Below are 15,566 nucleotides of genomic sequence, written 5' to 3' on the forward strand. Positions count from 1 at the left end.
TAATTAATAAATCATACTGAATCTGATTTAACCTCACTTTAGCTTAGTGGGTTTGAGAGCGTCTGCCTAGAGGTAGACTTATAGTAAGGAAATATAGCTTTAGGCTAGCATAGTAGTAGGCTAAGCTCTTAGGCCCGTGTCAATTCAAATTAAAAATAAAATACTGCTAGTTATTAAATAGTTAATCTTGAGTTAATAATTTAAATAACTTTAGCACTTTGCCAGATTGCACACAACAGCACAGTGCAGTAGTGCATAGTTTTACTTTTTAAGCAGTAGCACTGAAGAGAACTTCCTCTAATTTTTTTGTCTTTAATTCGTTTTTCCTTTTTTTATTTTTTTATAGTTTTTTAAACACTACACTACACAAAATTTGAAATGGATCCTCCTTTTGGGACTAAGGAGGGACAAGCTCCATCTACCACCACCATCAGCACCACCACCAGTTCTAAGATGCAGCCTTTGCGTCAGTCTAGTCGGCCAAGTAGGCCAAGCTCTCGCTTATCATTTGGGGAAGCATTGCTTGAAGGATCATCAAGTAAAGGAAAGGCACCAAAAGCAGGCAGTAGTAGTGCGGCTAGGCCCACAAGCTCTATGGTTTTTTTACGGAAAGCCTAAAGCACCAGAAGCACGTTCAAAGTTAAAGGGTAGCACAAGTAGTACCAGCCCAGTGACTAAAAAGAAGTGCCTTTTGCCCCAAGCAGCATCTTCCCCATCCACAAGCAGCATGCAAGGTACCAAGCAGAGCCAAATTAGCAGCAAGACTCAGAGGGGTCCCAAACAAAAGCGATCTCATTCCTTTGTAGGGAAAACCACCACCACCACCACCACCCCCACCGCCTCTACCACCACTAGTGCTGCGCCTACTGTTCCCACTGGTACCGCCACGCCATGTCCTCCTAGTACCTCTAGCAAGCCACCAAGTCCTTACAAAATTTTTGTAAAGACAGTTAGAGAGAGGGCTACACATAGTGGGACTCCACCTAGCGAGGTAGCAGAGGAGCCTGAGACTGAGAGGCCAAGTGCAGAGTCTATTCTTCCTGCTCGCACTACTACTAGTCACGAGTCTCACGACGATATCAGTCTTAGCTCCAGCCTAGCAGGAATTCCATTCGATCTGGCTAATGAAGAGCTAGACTATGAGCCAGAGGAAGTAGAGGAGATGAGTGGTCAGGAATCAGATTCCTCAGGGAGCAGTGTCCAAATGACTAGTGCACAATTTTCCCCTGAGCCTCCACCTTCTCCGCTACGATCATCACCATCACCACCACCACCAGCAGCAGCAGCAGCAAAACCTAGGAAATCTAAAGCATTTAGCAGTCCCACTATGGCCAGTACTGTTACCACCAGTCCCACCACCACTAGTTCTGCCTCTGTTCATCCACTCCGAGCAGTAGGAGCAGCACCCAAGGCACACTCCAAGGCTATGCGCGCCCCAATTTGGGAGCACCTTGAAAATGTTGAAGAAGGGCGCTATGGAAAGTGCAAACATTGTGGGAAGCTAATAAGCAGAGGGAAAGTGTCTGGCCATTTTACCAGTGCTAGCATGAAGCATCACCTCAGCACTCAACACAACGCTGTGCTATTGGGGAAAGATGCAGAAGTAAAACTTAGTGCAGGCAGCATAGCTGGTGGCCGTGGAAAAACCCCAACAGCTTCTTCTTCTGAGCCAATAGCAGCAGCAGCAGCAGCAGCAGCAGCAGCTAGTGCTGGCAGCCAGAGACCAAGGCAGGTTGGAGCACTGCATGTCCAGCCCACCCTGGAACAATTTGTGGCATTCCAATCCAAAAGGTCAATGCCCAAACAGCAGGCCAATAAAGTAACGCGACTGATTGGTCAGTTCATTGCTGTTGGAGGGGCATCCTTCTCTATGATCGAAGGGGAGCCTTTCAAACAATTGATGGCGGCTGTGGCTCCACAATATACAGTTCCGTCACGTTCCACTTTCAGCAGGAACATTGTCCCCTCATTGTATCGGTCCTGTGTTGCAGCAGTGAAAGAGGAGCTTTCCAAGGCTGCTGGTCAGTCTGTTCATTTCACTACAGATTTGTGGAGTGCACCTAGCGGCCAGCATGCCTTTCTTTCTTTGACAGCACACTGGTGGCAGCCCGGTGTGTCTAAGGAAGCTGCTGCAGCAGGCTACCGATCTTTCCTTCTCCATGCAGAAGTGATGGATGAAAAGCACACTTCCCAAAATATTCTGCATGCAATGAGGAAAATGTTTAGCCTTTGGGTGGGAGCAGAGGCGGGCAGCAATGTTGAAGTTGGTTTTGTGGTAACTGACGGAGGTGCCAATATGGTGAAAGCGCTGCGAGATGGTCATATTGTTGGTGTGCGCTGTGCAGCCCACTTCATCCATCTTGTAGTGAAGGCAGCAATGTCAGACGGAACTAATGTGGCAGCAGTAGTTCTGTCCCGCTGCAGAAAGATCGCTGGGCACTTTCACCATAGTGTTAAGGCTAGCCAACTTTTGAGGGAAGAGCAAGAGAGGTCAGGTCTTCCCGTACACTGCCTACGCCAGGATGTCAGTACACGGTGGAACTCCACGTTAGACATGCTGGAGAGGATTTTGGAGCAGCAGAGGGCAATCCATAATCTTGCCTCAGAGCACAATATTGGGATTACCTCTCCATTGAATAGGGAGGATTGGACAGTGATCGCCCAGCTAGTGGCAGTCCTTAAACCATTCAGGGATGCCACAGAAAATTTAAGCTCAAACACTGCCAGTCTGGCCCAGGTAATCCCAGTGTTCTCCCATCTAGGCAGCAAGATGGATGTGTTCCTTGGAAACCGTGAGGCTGTTCAAGGTGGCACTCTACATCCTGACGTAGCAGCCATAGCCAGGAAGCTGAAGGATCTGCTAAAAGTACACCTTCGCAAACGAATGGAAGAGAGTCCCGAAATGATGCTAGCGTGCCTTTGCGATCCAAGAATTAAGGGAAAGCTAGCTTTGAAATTTAATGTTCTCAGTAGCTACCGGGAGCAATTGGTCAACAAGGTGCGTGACTGGCAACGTAAAATGGGAATGCTGTCCGAGGAGGGAGAGGTGCAGGAGGAGGAAGAGATGATGTGGTCTGCTACTCCTAGCAGCAGCATCAGCAGCAGTGCCACAAGCAGCACAACACAGCTGAGTGGAGCAGCTGCGTTTTGGGAAGAGGCACTTGGGAGTATAGTTGGACCATCTGACAGAGCTAGCAGGAGAAAGGAGAGTAGTGCTGCTGAAATGGTCAAACTTTACCTCTGTGAAGTTCCTTCTGCACCTAATGTTGATCCTCTTAGCTACTGGGATGAAAAGAAGAGTGTGTGGCCTGCACTCTCATGGGTTGCGCAGCAGCTACTATCATGTCCGCCAACCACTGTTCAAAGTGAGCGCGTGTTTTCTATGACTGGAAACATACTGAGTCCACAGCGCTCACGCATGGCACCTCACCTGATGGAGCAGATTGCCTTTCTTAAATTCAATCTGCCCAAGTTGGGTTACCCAGCTCTTAGCTTGGAAAGTTAATTTATTTTCTCTGTAATGTTTAAGGTAGTTTCTCCCCCTGGTTGCACGTGTTTGTGGTGTGGCAACGTCTGCTACCTCCGCCGGTGTAGCCAATTTACTCTAGGGCCTAGTGTCTGAGTTCTGGAAGTCCGCTCCCAAACGCCATGGACTGACAGACTTTCATGCTTTGCCCTGGGGTGAAACAGGTGAGCGGGTCGTCAATTGCCCACTCATTCACCTTTTTCCGTTTCCAACGCTGCTGCTGGTGCCAGTATCTTTTGCCAGTTCGCTTCCTGGCTGAAATCATGCCTCAAATGTCCCTAATGGAGAGGGTAGTTTCTCCCCCTGGTTGCACTTGCTGCGGTGTGGCAATGCCTGCTACCTCCGCCGGTGTAGCCAATTTACGCTAGGGCCTAGTGTCTGAGTTCTGGAAGTCCGCTCCCAAACGTCAAGGATTGACAGTCTTCGGATGCTTTGCCCTGGGGTGAAACAGGTGAGCGGGTCGTCAATTGCCCACTCATTCACCTTTTTCCGTTTCCAACGCTGCTGCTGGTGGTGGTGCCAGTATCTTTTGCCAGTTCGCTTCCTGGCTGAAATCATGCCTCAAATGTCCCTAATGGAGAGGGTAGTTTCTCCCCCTGGTTGCACTTGCTGCGGTGTGGCAATGCCTGCTACCTCCGCCAGTGTAGCCAATTTACGCTAGGGCCTAGTGTCTGAGATCTGGAAGTCCGCTCCTAAACGCCAAGGACTGACAGTCTTTGGGTGCTTTGCCCTGGGGTGAAACAGGTGAGAGGGTCGCCAATTGCCCACTCATTCGCCTTTCCCAATGCTGCTACTGCTGCTGGTGGTGGTGGTGCCAGCGTCTCTTCTCTGCCAGTTCGCTTCCTGGCTAGTGTCATGCCTCAAATGTCCCTAATGGTAAGGGCAGTTTCTCCCCCCTGGTTGCACTTGCTGCGGTGTGGCAATGCCTGCTACCTCCGCCGGTGTAGCCAATTTACGCTAGGGCCTAGTGTCTGAGTTCTGGAAGTCCGCTCCCAAACGCCAAGGACTGACAGTCTTCGGATGCTTTGCCCTGGGGTGAAACAGGTGAGCGGGTCGTCAATTGCCCACTCATTCACCTTTTTCCGTTTCCAACGCTGCTGCTGGTGGTGGTGCCAGTATCTTTTGCCAGTTCGCTTCCTGGCTGAAATCATGCCTCAAATGTCCCTAATGGAGAGGGTAGTTTCTCCCCCTGGTTGCACTTGCTGCGGTGTGGCAATGCCTGCTACCTCCGCCAGTGTAGCCAATTTACGCTAGGGCCTAGTGTCTGAGTTCTGGAAGTCCGCTCCCAAACGCCAAGGACTGACAGTCTATGGATGCTTTGCCCTGGGGTGAAACAGGTGAGCGGGTCGTCAATTGCCCACTCATTCACCTTTTTCCGTTTCCAACGCTGCTGCTGGTGGTGGTGCCAGTATCTTTTGCCAGTTCGCTTCCTGGCTGAAATCATGCCTCAAATGTCCCTAATGGAGAGGGTAGTTTCTCCCCCTGGTTGCACTTGCTGCGGTGTGGCAATGCCTGCTACCTCCGCCGGTGTAGCCAATTTACGCTAGGGCCTAGTGTCTGAGTTCTGGAAGTCCGCTCCCAAACGCCAAGGACTGACAGTCTTCGGATGCTTTGCCCTGGGGTGAAACAGGTGAGCGGGTCGTCAATTGCCCACTCATTCACCTTTTTCCGTTTCCAACGCTGCTGCTGGTGGTGGTGCCAGTATCTTTTGCCAGTTCGCTTCCTGGCTGAAATCATGCCTCAAATGTCCCTAATGGAGAGGGTAGTTTCTCCCCCTGGTTGCACTTGCTGCGGTGTGGCAATGCCTGCTACCTCCGCCAGTGTAGCCAATTTACGCTAGAGCCTAGTGTCTGAGTTCTGGAAGTCCGCTCCTAAACGCCAAGGACTGACAGTCTTTGGATGCTTTGCCCTGGGGTGAAACAGGTGAGCGGGTCGCCAATTGCCCACTCATTCGCCTTTCCCAATGCTGCTACTGCTGCTGGTGGTGGTGGTGCCAGCGTCTCTTCTCTGCCAGTTCGCTTCCTGGCTAGTGTCATGCCTTAAATGTCCCTAATGGAGAGGGTAGTTTCTCCCCCCTGGCTGCGTCTGTTTGCGGTGTGGCAACGCCTGCTACCTCCGCCGGTGTAGCCAGCTTACGCTAGGGCCTTGTGTCTGAGTTCTGGAAGTCCGCTCCCAAACGCCAAGGACTGACAGTCTTTGGATGCTTTGCCCTGGGGTGAAACAGGTGAGTGGGTCGCCAATTGCCCACTCATTCGCCTTTCCCAATTCTGCTGCTGCTGCTGGTGGTGCCAGCGTCTCTTCAATGCCAGTTCGCTTCCTGGCTGGTGTCATGCCTCAAATGTCCCTAATGGTAAGGGCAGTTTCTCCCCCCTGGTTGCACTTGCTGCGGTGTGGCAACGCCTGCTACCTCCGCCAGTGTAGCCAGCTTACGCTAGGGCCTAGTGTCTGAGTTCTGGAAGTCTGCTGCCAAACATCTAAGACTGACAGTGTTTGGGTGCTTTGCCCTGGGGTGAAACAGGTGAGTGCGTCGCCAATTGCTCACTCATTCGCCTTTCCCATTTTTCAATGCTGCTGCTGGTGGTTGTTGTGGTGGTGGTTGAGGTGGTGCCAGCATCTCTTCTGTGCCAGTTCGCTTCCTGGCTAGAGTCATGCCCAAAATGTCCCTAATGGTAAGGGCAGTTTCTCCCCCCTGGCTGCGTCTGTTTGCGGTGTGGCAACGCCTGCTACCTCCGCCGGAGTGGCCAGCTTACGCTAGGGCCTAGTGTCTGAGCTCTGGAAGTCTGCTGCCAAACGTCTAAGACTGACAGTGTTTGGGTGCTTTGCCCTGGGGTGAAACAGGTGAGTGGGTCGCCAATTGCCCACTCATTCGCCTTTCCCATTTTTCACTGCCGCTGCTGGTGGTGGTTGTGGTGGTGGTGCCAGCATCTCTTCCGTGCCAGTTTGCTTCCTGGCTAGAGTCATGCCCAAAATGTCCCTAACGGTAAGGGCAGTTTCTCCCCCCTGGCTGCCTCTGTCTGCGGTGTGGCAACGCCTGCTACCTCCGCCGGAGTGGCCAGCTTACGCTAGGGCCTAGTGTCTGAGCTCTGGAAGTCTGCTGCCAAACGTCTAAGACTGACAGTGTTTGGGTGCTTTGCCCTGGGGTGAAACAGGTGAGTGGGTCGCCAATTGCCCACTCATTCGCCTTTCCCATTTTTCAATGCTGCTGCTGGTGGTGGTTGTGGTGGTGCCAGCATCTCTTCTGTGCCAGTTCGCTTCCTGGATAGAGTCATGCCCAAAATGTCCCTAATGGTAAGGGCAGTTTCTCCCCCCTGGCTGCGTCTGTTTGCAGTGTGGCAACGCCTGCTACCTCCGCCGGAGTGGCCAGCTTACGCTAGGGCCTAGTGTCTGAGCTCTGGAAGTCTGCTGCCAAACGTCTAAGACTGACAGTGTTTGGGTGCTTTGCCCTGGGGTGAAACAGGTGAGTGGGTCGCCAATTGCCCACTCATTCGCCTTTCCCATTTTTCACTGCCGCTGCTGGTGGTGGTTGTGGTGGTGGTGCCAGCATCTCTTCGGTGCCAGTTTGCTTCCTGGCTAGAGTCATGCCCAAAATGTCCCTAATGGTAAGGGCAGTTTCTCCCCCCTGGCTGCATCTGTTTGCGGTGTGGCAACGCCTGCTACCTCCGCCGGAGTGGCCAGCTTACGCTAGGGCCTAGTGTCTGAGCTCTGGAAGTCTGCTGCCAAACGTCTAAGACTGACAGTGTTTGGGTGCTTTGCCCTGGGGTGAAACAGGTGAGTGGGTCGCCAATTGCCCACTCATTCGCCTTTCCCATTTTTCAATGCTGCTGCTGGTGGTGGTGGTGGTGGTTGTGGTGGTGCCAGCATCTCTTCGGTGCCAGTTTGCTTCCTGGCTAGAGTCATGCCCAAAATGTCCCTAATGGTAAGGGCAGTTTCTCCCCCCTGGCTGCATCTGTTTGCGGTGTGGCAACGCCTGCTACCTCCACCGGAGTGGCCAGCTTACGCTAGGGCCTTGTGTCTGAGCTCTGGAAGTCCGCTGCCAAACGTCTAGGACTGACAGTGTTTGGATGCTTTGCTCTGGGGTGAAACAGGTGAGTGGGTCGCCAATTGCCCACTCATTCGCCTTTTCCATTTCCTTTTCCATTTCATTATTTTCCTTCTGATACACAACCAACCAACCAACCAAACATAACACAATAACACAAATAACACAGTGACATAATACATAACACATATAACACACAGTGACAACACACATAACACACATAACACATACACGTACAATGCACAAATCACAAGGACCTTTCCTCTTGTTATTTGTCCTGGCCTTCACTTCTACACTCACTAGCATTAACGCTATAACTCACACTTCATACTATAACATTTTTCCATCCACATACCTGCCAACAGACCCAACTTTTTCAGGGACAGTCCTGCTTTTTTCCAGTCCTGTCCCATCTAATTTAGCTATCTAGGTATGCAAATACACGTTGGTAGTTATAGCTCAGTAGGTAGCACTAGTATAAACATTAAATAAATATAATAAAGTACTAAATAATAAATCTAACTTTAAAATACATTTAAATAAACCCCTTAATTTTTTAAAACCCATTAAAATTAAAATTAAATTATTATTTAGACATAATACATCTTTAACCAAACCAGTGCACTGCTACTAATCTTAAACATAACCGTACATTAACCCTAAGCTATTTTTTAGTTCTTGTCCAACATTTTTCCATCCGCATACCTGCCAACACACCTAAGATTTTGGTGGACAGTCCTGCTTTTTTCCAGTCCTGTCCAGTAAAAGTTGGGTTGTTGCAAAGTATGCCATTGTGAATAGGTAGCAAATGTTAGGCATGTATTACAAGTGGTCCAAAATCAATTTAAAAATGTAAAATAATCCCTATTCTTTTATTAAACATCTATGGATGTGTGACTGTGTATGATAAACGGAGGCCAAGTTCCTTGGAGCATTTGTCTCTAGGTCATTTTGTGTACAGTACACCTCAGTACGTGTGTGCAACTCTATTGGTCGTTTCGGCAGGGGGCTGGCCTGCCATCAACGAATGAAGTGCGTTCTGCAATTCACTTGTTGATGCCAGACCAGCCCCCTGCCGAAACGACCAATAGAGTTGCACACACGTTCCTTCACGGCAGCTGCTGCTGCTCCAATGTGTTGTTAACCCCGTATTAACCCCTGCTAGGCAACCGGGAAGGAAACGAAGATTAAACGAGCACTAAGAATGTCCGCGAATATTCGCCCGAAGAGAAGACAGGAACGGACGAATATTCGCGGAATACGAAGGTTTTTTTCCCCCCCGAAGACGAGCACGAAGACGAACACGAAGAGCCCCCTGGTGCCCAAGTCTAGTAATTATAATTGTTTTATTATTCTGAATAGAGATGAATTTTGTCTTCTTCATATAGAATTCCCTGTTTCTGGGAAATAGCAAGTATTTGACATAATTGTATATGACGGCTTGTGAGACTGCAGCTTATAACCCGTGATGATGACAATAATGAAAAGGTATTTTTACCTGTAGACGAAGTTTGACATTATTTGCATCTATTAGGAACTTCAATAATACTCTTAGACACAATTAACTTATTTTTAATTTGTCATATTAGTTAAACTAATATAAGAGAAATAGTGATATTTTTATTACCGCCCTGATTATTATTTTGGTTGCTGAGTGGGATGGAAATTAATGGTGTGTGTTAGACTCATAAAGTAGTAATTCATATTGATAACTTTCGATTATATACTGTATTTGGAACTGATGTAATTTGACATGTTTTAAGAATTTTGTGTTTTATATCATGCACTGTGTGACTCATATAGATATTTTATAAATTGTGTTTACAATAAATAATATTTTTTATTGATTATTGTGATAATATATATCTAATTTGAATTATAATTTTCGGCGATCTGAAAGGATTTAGGATCGGAGATAAAATATTAGGGTATCTCCTTAAATTAATATTGTGGATGTGGTCCTACAATATTTGGTAGCGTCGTTATTTTGCGTGTGTGATAAAATATTGGTTTTGCCTATTTTGTCTCATTAATATCCCTAACACAGTGATAAGGGGCGGGGGGGGGGAGGCAGTGAGAAGGGGCAGAGGTGGTAGATAGTGAGAAGGGGCAGAGGGGGGAGATTTTTAAGTATAAGTTTACATTATCTTTCGAACAAAATGTCAGATATTCAAAATCTGTTGTGTCTATTCATCTCATTTATCGTAAAGAATTACATGTGGAGAGATCTAAAAATAATAATAATAATAATAATTTGTCTTAATAAAACCAACCTATTCTGGGATTCAAAATCAAATGAGTGAATATCATTTATCATATATCGTGCCTATTCATCTCAATACTTAAAAAAAAAAAAGACTCTGATAAAATCTTCACTTTAAATACCTTTGTCAAGTTCCAATTGTGTTTTAATAAGCCAGCCTTTTCTGGTACTCATAATCAGATGGGTAAATACAGTATCAGATGAATATGTAGGAACCATATGGAAAAAATTAAAGAGAGAACAAATGTAATTAATAATCACTATAACCTGGTATTAGTGTAGATATTTAGTGATATATTTATCAATTTCAACATCATCACCTTATAATACAAATGGTGTCATAAAGAACAAATACCCAAATAAAAATAAACAGCACCCCCAAAAAATGAATTATCCACGAGAAAAAAAAAATTCAGTGCTTCATCAGGTAGGGTGACCACATGTCCCGGATTGCCTGGGACAGTGGGACTTTAAGTCCAGGGTCCCGGGCAGCCTCAATCTGGGACAAAGCATTGTCCCGGAATGAGGAGTCTGAGTGAAGGAGGTCTCAGCCAATGAGGAGAGATTTCTCAACTCTTCTGATTGCCCAACTCAGTGTAAGGTGCAGGCAGCACCAGGTATTTAATCCTCTGAATCTGCTCATGCCTGGTAACAGAGGGGTTAATATTCTACTCATGTCTGTAATGATTGTATGTATATTATTAAATCTGAAAACAAAATGGTTTCCAAGGCTTCATAATGATTAATATATAATAGTATATGTGAATCAGTGCGTATGTGAGATATATATATACATATATAATATAAAATGTATTTTGTGTGTATGTGACGGTGTGCATATGTGAATCAGTGTATGAGTATGGATATATATATATATATATATATACCCGTGTGTGTGTGTGTGTGTGTGTGTGTGTGTGTGTGTGATTTCATCTGCTTCATAGTGTGTCCCTGAATGGCAGAAAAAAAATGTGGTCACCCTATCATCAGGCCCCATCCCAGAAGTTTTTCTTTAGTTTGAGCGGGGTCAGAACAAACGCGGTAAGAACCCTTGTTATTTATTCTGAGTTTTGTAGGGAAGCCCCATGTATTGGGGATCTTGTTCTCTCGTATGCAACTAGTAGAATCCGAAAATGTCTTTTTAACTTGTCTAGTAGTCCAAGAGAGATCAGCAAAGAGGCAAATTTTCCCATTTTTAACCCCTTCGTGACAGTGGCTGATTTTAATTTTTTTGTACCCTTCGCGACTAAGGCTGTTTTAACATTTCTGCGGTGCTTGTGTTTAGCTGTAATTTTCCCCTTTCCCGTTTACTGAACCCACACAAGTTACATAATGTTTTTTTCAGGACAAGAAGGGCTTTCTTTAGATGTCATTATTTTGATTGTATCATATCATAAAAAAACAGTATAAAACACGGTGAAAAATTTAGAAAAAAAATTCTTTTACTCATCTATAAAACCTAATGAAAAAACCTGATAAATAGATTCTACTGTTTGTCCTGAGTTTAGAAATACTCAATGTTTTTATGTATTTTTGCATTTATCTGCACGTTATGGGGCAATGAGTAAAAGTAGCGTTTTTTCTATTTCAAAACAATTTTTTCCAAATCTGCTAATTCTTCCCCCATGTGCCATTTCGGTTATATTTGAAGCCGGCCAATGCAATTTACCCCATCAAACCATTTATTTTTGAAGACTAGACACCCCAGGGTATTTCAAATGCTAGTATTTTAACTCTTTCCATGCACTAATTCTACCGCCACTCTGTCAAACTTTGTGGTAGTCATTTTTTTACTTTATGAATTAACAGGTGCTGGTATATGTCACTGTCACACAACACCCCTATATGTTCAGTAACATCTCCTGAGTACAGCGATACCGCCCATGTATGGGTTTGCCTGGCCGTTTTGGAGCAAAAGGGCCACATTTGGGGCATGCTCATTTTCTTTGAGCCCGGGCAATTCAATGTGCCCTATAAAACCATGTATTTTTTAAAAATAGACACCCCAGGGTATTTCAAATGCTGGTATTTTAACTCTTTCCATGCACTAATTCTACCACCAGCCTTTGTCAAAGTTTGTAGCAGTATTTTTTGTGTTTATTTTCCCCACACACAATGAATGTACAGGCCCTGGTATACGTCACACAACACATTTGGGACGTGTGCATTTTAAAAATTGGAAATTAGACATGTGGTCATCCTTCCCGTGCCAATTCAATTTACCTCATCAACCCCTGGGCATTTAACATGCCAGTATTTTAACTCTTTCCCTGTGAGAAAATAAAAAGCTACTTTTTAGGACTTGCTCATAAAAATATTTTTATATATATCTTTAAATTTTTTGGCCTTTTTTTAAAACATTTTTTGGAACTTGAAGGTTCCCCTGATGGTGACATCAGTGGGAAATAATTTTTACATGTTACCGTTTAAAAAAAAAAGTTATTTATTTTTTTATTTTACTGATCAATCACATTGTGATTAGAAAGCTGGGCTCTATTGACTTGCATGGTTGAATACACCTGTATTCAACCTGCAAGTGGAGCAAAAGAGAACTCTTTTCAACTCCACTATTTTTTGAAAGGACACGCCGAACTCTTGCAGTGGCGGTTTAAATAGTTCAGACTTGAGAGTCTCATTTTGGGTCTGTAATTCTTTGAACTTCAAATGTAGCAGCGTAATTTCTTGTGAGTGTAAAAGAAGTGTAGATTTCAAATAATTCAGTTCGTCTTTGTATTCTGGGAGATTTTGGTCCAAGTCAGCTTTAATTTTTAAGTATAAGGAATTCAAAGCAGACATTAAGTTGTTTTTTGTAATATATTCTGGAGGTTTGGAAATGCTCCTGTCCAGAGCCTGATCAGGGGAGGTTTTTCCTGAAAGAGCTGTGTTTATTTCTCTTTTTAGTGAGTAATAGGTGCTTATTGGGGGATGTTTTCTTGACTTATTGGAGTTTTTAGATTTTTTATCTTTATCTCCTTTATCTGTCTTATCTCTTTTTGACGCCATATTATAAGGGATAAAGAAAAAAAAAAGTTTCCCAATAAATGTAAAAATAGTAATGGTGTAGCCAAAAGTTGATGTTGACAATATTATATTTGCTATGGCTGTAACCTTTTTTTTATCTATGCTCATTCGTCCCTTTTTTAATTAATATCTCAGAGTCTCATATGAAATGTTTTTTAACCGTTTATAGCATTTCAGCAATTCAGGAAACCTCTATGAATATTAAGCACATAAAGCTTACTCTGCATCCGGAAATCATCAGACAAAAAAAAATAAAACAAAAAAACAGCCGATTTGGACCTTTTAAGTAGGTATTTCTCACCATATGCAGGCACGCTGGTAAATTGTTGGTAGGTCCTGGATTATAAAAGCAGTTTATCAGGCGAGTATCATTGATTACATTGGTAGACAGCCAAATATAGGACAGCTATAGCAGACAGGCAATAGAGGCAACAGCCGACGAACGCAGCCATCGGCAAACAGGAAGGTTCAAGGGTTCCCCCCGAAGTGGCAGGAGACCGAGGGCACGAGATGATCTCCCCCAGACATCCTAGGGTTATGTGCACTCCCCTCTCCACAACGTGTGCCTCCGACACGCCCCAAACATACGTGATGACGTGCAAGACGACCTGAGTGGTTTCAATTTTCTGATTCAATATTGGCCTGGTTCCAGAAACAGCCCAGACAAAAACATCTAAGAACACTGAAGCAGCAAGCTGTGCTTGTCACACAAATTGTATTTTAGGTATAGATGTACAGCTCCTAGTATATGTCACTGTCACACAACACCCTAATATGTGTTCAGTAACATCTCCTGACTATAGTTTGTTGGGTTGTTTGGGAGGTAAAACACCACATTTGGGTGCATTTCTTAACTTGGAACTTTGATATCTTGTCCTACTGCCCCTATGTCCTAATCGGGCTCTGAATTCAGTGAATTCAATTTACCCCATCAAATGTTTTTGAAAACACACCAGGGTATTTCAAATGCCAGTATTTTAACTCATGCCATGCACTAATTTTACCACCAGCCTTTGTCAAAAGTAGTGGAGGTATTTTTCCCACACGCATTATACTTCAGGTATGAATTTACCACTCTTGGTATATGTCAATGTCATATAACACCACAATGTGTTCAGCAACATCTTTTGATTACAGTGATACCACCCATGCGGGGGGTTGTCCGGGGCTAAAAGGTCACGTTTGGGAAGTTCACTTTTTTCCCATTCTGGTCAGTCTGTGCCTATGCTCTATTTAGGACATCTTTGAGCCAGGCCACTCCAATTTACCCCATGAAACCACTTTTTTTTTTTTTCTTCGAAACTAGACACCCCTTTGGTATTTGAAATGCTAGTATTTTAACTCTTTCCATGTCAGGACTTTTGGGACAATACAGAGCTAATTTTAGCACTTGCTCATAACTATTTTTACTTTATTATTTGTTTGAACTGAATGGTTCCCCTAACGGTGACATCACTGCATAGTTATTTTTAAATGTTACATTTTTATAGCTATTTTTAAAAAATATTTTATTAATCACATTGTGATTAGTAAGCTGGGCTTCATTGATTTGCATGGTTGAATGCAGTACCTGTTCAGAGTTCTCAATAGGTTCTGAAGAGACCCTCTCGGAAGTTTTTTTGTTTTTTTTTAACCGGTGCCGCCATCTCGCGAGACAAAATCTTCTGCAGCAGTGCTTGTGACCATTCTCCGGATGGATCCTGGGATGGGTGTTCACTATGGATGCATTTCATCGACACCATAGAAGCTTAGGAGGCTATCAACGATTGCCTCCTAAGCTCTTATTAAAACAGGAGTCCGGACATTGGCGCCCAGGGGAGGGGCCGTACAGGGCTCTTGATGTTGATATGGGTGTTACTGAATGCTTTTGACATTGAGCCATTACAGCAAGACCGTTTAAGCATAATCGTATTTATCGTTACTTGTAGATCGCTTTCTAAGCTTGTTTAATGCCATGATATGCCATGCATGTCATTGGTCGTTAAGGGGTTAAGTGTCAACATTTGCTATATTTTATACTCTCTAGCAGAGTTAAAGCTAACTGCTAAGGAGATTTTTAAATCCTGCTCTATTATCCATTCTGCAAGGTAAGCAATGGGGTATTTTCTTTTTTTTTTATTTTATTATAGAATCCAGGACTTCTGTACACACCATCTGTGCGCCCTCTAATGCTTATCTCCCTTTCTGTGGTGTGTTGAGGCCTGGAAAATTCAGTGGAAATACTGCCACTGGATTGTGAAGCACTTTAGTACAATCTTGTAAAAATGCAAGAAAATGGTCTTATATTAAGTGGATACTTATGAAACATGTAAAATGTATACTTACTGAAATGTTTTGCCAAGATCATGTTGATGGGGTTTTATCATTGTCCTCTCTGTAGCTTTTTCTCCCACCAGGGACAAATGTGAGGTTGGTATTCCCTGGACCCTTTTATTATTCCCTCTTTGACAGTGTGCTCTAGGTCTGTCAGCTTAGCCCTACTAATTCTTCCTACATCGTTACTTGCTGGTCAGCCATTGTATTGTGTGCGGTAGCACATTCAGCTATCTTGGCCTCTTATGCGTGTAGTGTGTACTCCCAGTTCCTGAAGTTTGCTCAGATTCTAAATTTGCCCCTCTACTGTCAAAGGCACCTGACCCAAGGCAGCATCCCAGCCCTACCCTGACAAGGCAATTCCTTCTCTGTAGCACTTTTTTTTTTTTTTACTAAAAAGCACT

Source organism: Sceloporus occidentalis, unplaced genomic scaffold (assembly GCF_023333645.1).
Source record: "Sceloporus occidentalis isolate IW3139 unplaced genomic scaffold, rSceOcc1.0.p SCAF_441, whole genome shotgun sequence".
In the NCBI taxonomy this organism is placed as follows: domain Eukaryota; kingdom Metazoa; phylum Chordata; class Lepidosauria; order Squamata; family Phrynosomatidae; genus Sceloporus; species Sceloporus occidentalis.